General features: G+C 34.9%; 1 long non-coding RNA gene across 1 annotated transcript; it reads left to right on the top strand.

Annotated features, from left to right (window-relative positions):
• The first annotated feature begins 293 nt into the window (after nucleotides 1–293).
• LOC141326477 (uncharacterized) lies at nucleotides 294–4,750 on the top strand. The gene is made up of 4 exons (XR_012353901.1): nucleotides 294–1,640; nucleotides 1,894–2,010; nucleotides 2,121–2,201; nucleotides 2,373–4,750. It is a non-coding gene; the product is annotated as an uncharacterized lncRNA (long non-coding RNA).
• Nucleotides 4,751–6,650: the final 1,900 nt, after the last annotated feature.

Below are 6,650 nucleotides of genomic sequence, written 5' to 3'. Positions count from 1 at the left end.
TTAATAATTTGCATATTTCTTTATGTCTTTGTTTTTCTGTCTTTCCTAAGATCTATTTGAAATGTTTTTCAAATGCTTGTAATTTTATTTTGTACACTTGTAGAGTTTTCAAAGTGCAACTGTTATTCTTCTTACAAATTAATTACAAACATTAAGTAAGATTTCAAAGTTTTGATTACCTTTTTTCGAGGGTTGTCACGATTCCTCAATTCAATTCGAGTACTTGATTTTAAAGAAAAAAATATTGATTGCATTTTGCCCATGTCGAGTAACCAGCAAAATACTGCACTGTAAACCCTAATGCTGTAACTAATTAATTGAACTGAGTTGTATTAACTTAAATAATTACAATTAGTTTATATTAATTAACCTTTATGAGTATTTAGAACTTTTTTCTTATTTATGAGTTTGTAAAAATTAAACTTTTCAAGTAAGCTGAAACATTTTGCTGGTTTAATTTAGACAAAATGTCTCTTTAAAGTTTTATTAACTCAAAATCTTTCAGCCTTGTGATTTTGCGTATGACGTCATCCAGGTTCACGTAAATTGTCTTGCCCGCGCTCATGCATCGTTCGTTCTTTCCAAGATGGCGGATCGGCCTCGCTTCACACTACAGTAAGTAAAATATCCAAATATACAAATCCTATGAATCTTAAGTAAGTGTTTTAATCCATATATTCACAGTAAGATTTAAAAGTAATTTACAGTTAGTCAGAATGCGTTTAGATGTGTTGCATTACAGACTACGCGTTTAGCCCTGTTTAAATCTTGGCGCGAGGAAGCTCCTCCTCAGCCCGCGCTGTAGCTTGCCTTGTTGGTTAATAAGATAAACTTTTAACGTTAGTTCAGTGTTGGGAGCTGTTACTGACCAGCACAATGTTTGTAAATTCAGGTAAAATTGAAATTAAATAATTTATGCCGAACTTATTTTTAAAACTGCGTTATCCACAAAATGGATTTTTATTTTGAAATACTTCGTTTGTGCAGCTTGCATGGAAGAAAACACATTTAGGGCCACTTTAGGATGTTAACGTTAAATATCATGCATTTGTTAATACGTGTTAATATTTATGTTTCCGATAGAAAACGTTAAAGGCATAAATGTTCTGCAGTGTTTTGAAATCAGCAAACTTTATTTTTTATATAAATTTGGCTAGAGGAAGTGTTTGAATCCTGAAATCTCAACCTGCACAGAAGCTTGCTGGCCAATAAGATAATTTTATTTCAGTGTCAGTGAGATTCTCTGAAGAAATTAAATGTAAGCTTATTTTATATTTGATTTAAAGTGACGGTGCTGGGCCACTTTTTAAGGTAGACTTATTAGTGTCTAATTTACATAGAATATATTGTCTGTGTATAATATTTTGTTATTTACAGCATAACTATTTTTGTTATACTGCATGCTAATACTAACTATTTGAATCAAATAAAATATAATCTTTTGTCAGTGTATATATTTTATATACAGCATGAAACAAAAACTTTTATATAATGCATACTAATACTATTTTCACTCACATGTTTTTTTTTTTTTTTCTATTATAGGTTTCAAGTAAGATAATGGCCTTGAAGTGCAAATTGTGTATAAACATCTATCACTCCTCAGACACTACAGAGTAAAGCACAGCATCTGCTCTAAAGTAAGTCCACTGCCATGTGTCTATCCTGATTGTCCCTGCACATTTCCAACACACAGTTCACTCAAAACTCACTTGCATAGAAACCATGTAGTAGATACTGGCACATGTCAAAGTCAGACAAACATTTCATTTAAATGTAGTCTGTGTACACTAGAACAATCCGTTTCTGAAGATGCTCTGTTTAGCCACCAGTGATTATTATATATTTTCTGATGTGTGTTTGTTTTATAAAATTGTCTTTTGTCTGATTTAGCTGTTTGCAGAGTACCAATGTGTTTCCCGTTTGATGTCCATTTTAAGGCAAAAAGCATCCAAGATGGGCAAGACAGCAGATACCCTAGCTAATGTTTTGAAAGTTCATAATGAGCAGGTATGGTTAGTGTCATATGTTACAGTGTTCTTTAAAATATAATTAGATTTTCTTTATTTCAGATATTTAGATGTTGTTTTTTTTCCTCTTCTTGTTTTTCATCTTTACAGGAACTGCATGATGTAAATTGATGATGGACTAGGTCTTCCGTTTTGCTGCTTAAGACTTAGGACATTTTTAGGACCACCCTGGTAAGTCTTCATTCATTGTTTTTACAATTATGCATGTTCTATTGCAAAGATGAAGGCTGTGGGGCAACCTTTACTTACTAACATATTTGTAGTCACCATTAGTTGATGAATCATGTCATATTGATAATGTACTAACGTGAATATAACACATCTCTGAATTATATTTTTTAGATTTATAATCCTGAGGATGCTCCAGTGGCCCCCAGTTACAGTTGTCCATGAAAATGCTGCTGCTCCAATCCATTACGATCCAGTGAGGGTCTCAGTTGTCCTGGAGAATGAAGTGGTCACCACCCATAGCCAACATCCAGAGGCCTTTCTTGTCTTGTTTGGATTCATGTATGCTCTTCACTTAAAACATTCTTAAGGACTTGCCAAAACTTTTGAATTTGTGCAAAAAGTTTTACTCTGCATGGATGATGGAAAACTGTCTCTTAGCGTGCAAACATTAAAGGGATAGTTCACCCAAAAATGAAAATGTGATGTTTATCTGCTTACCCCCAGGGCATCCAAAATGTAGGTGACTTTGTTTTCTCAGCAGACCACAAACAAAGATTTTTAACTCAAACCAGTGCAGTCTGCCAGTCAAATAATGCCAGTGAATGGGCACCAAACCTTTAAAAGTAAACAAAAACATGCACAGACAAATCTAAATTATACCCTGCAGCTCGTGAAGATAGCCAGCCACGTCCATCTGTCCTGAGCACGAGTATAGCATCCGGCTCGTTACATGTGAACACGCTCTGTCGTAGAATACGCAAACACCGGAAGCGATCTGTCGCGTGTAAACGACACTCATTGTTTACACGGTGCACAGAGATTGTGGGTATAGCGGCTATTCAAAATGTTAATTACTTGTGCGTATCCTGATTTAAAGCTAAAAGATTACGCTTGCTTGAGCAAACTCATTTGGGACTTTTCACCGATTTCGCCTTACGGTGTTTGCGTATACTACGCCAGAGCGCGTTCACATGTAACGAGTTGGACGAAAAGCTTGTGCTCAGGACAGATTGACATGGCTGTGTATCAAAGGTAAAAAATGATATCAATACTGTTCTGTTTTTCGCAAAAAACGAACGTTTCGTGTCTTAGGACATCAGTGTATCGTCACGAGCCACAGGGTGTAATTTGGATTTGTTCGTGCATGTTTTTGTTTACTTTTAAAGTTCTGGTGCCCATCCACTGCCATTATTTGACTGACAGACTGCACCGGTTTGAGTTAAAAATCTTCGTTTGTGTTCTTCTGAAGAAACAAAGTCACCTACATCTTGGATGCCCTGGGGGTAAGCAGATAAACATCACATTTTAATTTCTGGGTTAACTATCCCTTTAAAGAAAGAGTTGATGTAGAGCTACTTATATTTTGTTTGTTTGTTTACGTAAGGCTGGCACTGGGACAGTAACTTTAAAGAACTTTTAGAATCTATAGGGAGACTTCAAATTCTTTCATTCACTTGCTCGTCACTTTTTCCAAGCCTGTTTGAATTTCTTGCTTCTATTGAACACAAATTATTTTGAGGGAAGCTGAAAACCTGTAACCACTAACTTTCATAGTAGGAAAAACAAATACTCTGGAAGTCGATGGTTACAGGTTTTCAGCTTTTTTTCAGGTTTTCAGCTTTTTTTTGATCTACAGAAAAAACAAACTAAAAGAGCTTTGGAATAAGTGAAGAGTGAATAAGTGACAGAATTTTTAGCCTTGGGTTAACTATCCTTATAACACTGAATTCATATATATAACCATTTGATAGTTACTGTCCTAGACTGAATTTTTTTTTCTCTAAGTGTAGTTTAATGTATTTTTATTTATTAAGCTCTTATGTTTAAACAAAGTAGGTCATGTAAAATTCTGTTAAAAAATATTTTACAAAATAATTCTTCCAAAAATGTTTGTCATACTGGGTTTTGTGCATTACTTGTCCCTGAATGTTTTTTTTTTTTTTTTTCTGGGAATTTTCACCCTTTACAGGTGTCATGTTTACTTGTTATATCAAATAGAACACCGTAGAAAGACAGTATTATTATTTTTTTCCATTGTATTTGTATTCTGTGAATACTTTATTAATTTTAAAATGGTGTTTATTGTAAATCTGTTACTGTCAAACTGTTTTAAGAAATTTGTATGTTTATAGAAGGCATGTTTACTGTAAACATTCCTGTTGGTATTACCTGTTGGACATTTTTGTTTAAAAATAAATGTCAGAAATGGTATTGTGTGTTTGCTTGAAATTACAGATGCATTTTCATACACTTATAGTGTTTACAGAATTAGAATTTGGTTAATTTAATTTATGAAACACAATGGAAAAGTTAAATTGCTATCAAAACGTATGAGCTGGGTGACTAAGTATTTAAAGTTGGGAAAATTAAACAAATTAAGTTAAATGCCATCAAAATGGATAAGCAGGTTAACTTGGGTATTTTAAGTAAGACGAAAGTATTTTGCATGAGTACAACAAACTCAAAACTAGGTGTTTCTGCTTACTTAAAATTGGAAATTTCATAACTTAAAAAATTTGATGTAACTGATTACCTCAAATTTTTTGAGTTTTGTCAACTTATTCGGGATTACAGTGTGGAAGTGTCGCATTCGACAGATGAGAATCCATCGATCGCATTGTTAGACTGTTTTCCGAGGCTGCATGATTTATTAAACCCATTTAAAAATCATAATAAAGCATCATACTATTGTGTATTCACAAACGCTACAATTCAATTAAATAGAAGTAATGCAGGTTACGTATGTGCGTTTTAGAGCAGCTCCGTTCACAGTAAATGCTGCTCCACACAAATTGATATCGTTTACATGTGTGGAGCATCTCAAACTCCATCTTTACATATTGTTGTGAGTTTTTTTTTTATAACATTCATCTGGCAATGCAACATGCGCTGAAACATATTTGTAAGTTAAATCATTTATAAACCTACGCACACACAAAAGAATACATCAATATCTTTCTTAAAATACTAACTGTTCATTGCGATTTCAAAATAAAAGTTTAAATCCTCACTTTCTTGACATATTCAAGAAATTACAGTGGCTGTAGTATTTCTTTCATAAAGAAATGGCCAATTATTAAGGATTAAGGAAAGGAAAAGGAAAAGGAAAGGAAAGGAGGTGACATGAGGCCAAGTATGGTGACCCATACTAGGAATTTGTGCTCTGCATTTAACCCATCCAAGTGCACACACACAGTAGTGAACACACACACACACACACACACACACCATGAACACACACCCGGAGCAGTGGGCAGCCATTGCTGTGGCGCCCGGGGAGCAGTTGGGGGTTCGGTGCCTTGCTCAAGGGACTCACCTCAGCTGTGGTATTGAGGGTGAAGAGCTTGCTGTATATTCACTCGCCCCACCTACAATGTCGGACCTGAGACTCGAACCTGCAACCTTTGGGTTACAAGTCCGACTCTCTAACCATTAGGCCACGGTTGTGTCAAAGCAACCTTACAGTATTAAAATAGGAAAATAGTGTGTCCATAATGCAAAAGTTAAGTGTGCATTTGACTTTAACGTTGTTTAGTCAATATTAAACAAGGATTTGATCGTGCAGTAAAGTGTAAAAACAATCGTCAGGCTGTTGGCCACCTCTGAAGTCATTTATTATAATGCATACTTTAGTTTTATTGCTTATTATACATTATTTTACTGTCACTTTAAAAGTTTGTCCAATAAAACCCTATGATTAATTGCTTTTGATCATTTATTTGAACTAATTATTATTGCCTGTAATAAGTAGTTTCAAAGGCTATTGTTCACTTAGGTCAAAAAATAATTATAATGATCAGATTTACTCGATTAATCATCAGAATAATCGACGATTACTCGATTATCAAAATAATCATTAATGACAGCCCTACTTTTTTTTACAAAGAGGAAAATTATAATAATAAATAGTAGATGTGTTCTAACTTTTCTGTCATAGTGTACTGTAAATACAGTAGTATGTTGCCACATCCTAGAGGGTCTTTCCAACAGTTTTTTTTTAGCAGCACACCAATCGCTTCTCTCTTTAGTTCCACTGTTTCTGACATATTGCGAGGGAATAGGTTTCCTCCCTTAATGGTTCCTATATATAATAAAAAGGAAAGCATTTTTTGGTAGAGGTGATTTATAACAGTTCAGCACCACTATAGCACTATGACAAGCAGGTCTGGTGTGCGTCTGGCCTGGGCTGGTCTGGGACTGGATGATGGAGGGGTGGGGGGGAGAGGGACATGCATCACTGCCGCTGATTGGAGTAGGTACAGGAGCACCCGGTCACCTTCAGTATGGACGTAGAGCATAGAGAGTTTTGCTTTAAACAGTAGAGGGGCACTGATGAACAATTAGGCAAATAAAGCTAATCTGGGGTTAAAAGACACGGGACAGCATCATGAAAATATTTTTGGATAAGAATCAAGAATCAAACTGTATGGGCTTAAGTCTCCAAATACT

This window comes from Garra rufa, chromosome 2, assembly GCF_049309525.1.
Source record: "Garra rufa chromosome 2, GarRuf1.0, whole genome shotgun sequence".
NCBI classification, from domain to species: domain Eukaryota; kingdom Metazoa; phylum Chordata; class Actinopteri; order Cypriniformes; family Cyprinidae; genus Garra; species Garra rufa.
The sequence above is the reverse complement of the archived record's forward strand: the minus strand, read 5'-3'. Positions and strand labels throughout refer to the sequence as shown.